Genomic DNA, 1491 nt, shown 5'->3' with positions numbered 1-1491 from the left:
AGGGAGTGTTTCCATGTGCTCTTTCTCTGATTGCTTGTTATTGGTATATAGAAAGGCTACAGACTTTTATAGATTAATTTTGTAACCTGCTTCTTTACTGAATGTATTAATAATTTCTAGGAGTTTTCTGGTAGAGTTTTTGGCATCTCATAGACATACCATCTGCAAAAGGGATAATTTGATCTCTTCCAGTTATTACTCTAATTTTCTTGTCTTATTGCTCTTGCAAGAGTTTCAATCACTATGTTAAAAAGGAGTGGAGATAGTGGACAGCCTTGTTCGGTTCCTGATTTTAATGATTTTCTCCATTTAGAATGATGTTGGCTGTGGGTTTGTTGTATGTAGCTCTAATTATGTTAAGGTGTGTTCCTCTAGTCCAATTCCCTCTAGGACTTTGAACATAAATGAATGTTGAATTTTGTCAAAGGCCTTCTTTGCATCTATTGAGATGACCATGTAGTTCTTGTGTCTGAACCCATTTATATGATTTATGACATTTACTGACACGTATATTGAACCATCCCTGAATCTCTGGAATAAAGCCAACTTGATCATGGTGGATGATCTTTTTGATGTGTATCTGTATATGGTTTGCAAGTATCTTGTTGAGAATTTTTGCATCTATGTCCATTAGTTTTCTTTTTTGGTTATATCTTTACCTGGCTTTGGTATTAGAGTGATGCTGGCTTCATAGAAGGAATTTGGAAGTTCTCCCTCCATTTCTATCTTTTTGAATAAATTAAGTAGTATTGGATGTAGATCTTCTTTAAATGTCTGGTAGAAACTGAAGAGGGCACAAGAAGCTGGAAAGACCTTCCATGCTTGTCGATGAGTGTGGCGTTTCCATGCCAACATTATAGTTATTCCTGAATAAACAGCCTGACTCTTCACTTTAGTTTTTAAGGGTGGGCCAAAACCTACCCTTCCATCAATGGGCCTAAAACATCTCATACACAACAACATCAAACATTCTTCTCAAACTTCATTGTTTTCAATAAAGATATGAATACGTATGCACTGCTTTTCAGTGCTTTGATTTAATAATTCTCAAGCATACCCTCAACCATTCACCATCTTGGGCAGAGAACAAATTGTGTCAGGTGCCCAGGTCACATAGCTTAATGAGTTTGTTTCCAATAGCTTTTTGGTTGAAAGGTTAAATAAAAGTTATTTTAGTGCAGATTCTATCCATTTTACAAGTCGTTACTACAGATTAACAGAATCAATATTGTGAAAGTGACTGTCTAACCAAATGCAATTGACAGATTCAATGCAATCGCTATCAAAGTTCCAATGCTAGCCTTCACAGAAATAGAAAAAAATAATCTTAAAATTTATATGGAAGCACAAAAGACCCCGGAGAGCCTTAAGACTTAAATTCTGAAACTTCTAGAGGAATAAGAAAATATATCAAATATTGTCAGAAGTAAGAACTTTCTGAATAGAACTCATCACTCAGGAAATAAAGCCAATAATCAACAAATGAGACTT

Source organism: Nannospalax galili, unplaced genomic scaffold (genome assembly GCF_000622305.1).
Source record: "Nannospalax galili isolate Female #2095 unplaced genomic scaffold, S.galili_v1.0 scaffold232, whole genome shotgun sequence".
NCBI lineage: Eukaryota > Metazoa > Chordata > Mammalia > Rodentia > Spalacidae > Nannospalax > Nannospalax galili.
The sequence above is the reverse complement of the archived record's forward strand: the minus strand, read 5'-3'. Positions refer to the sequence as shown.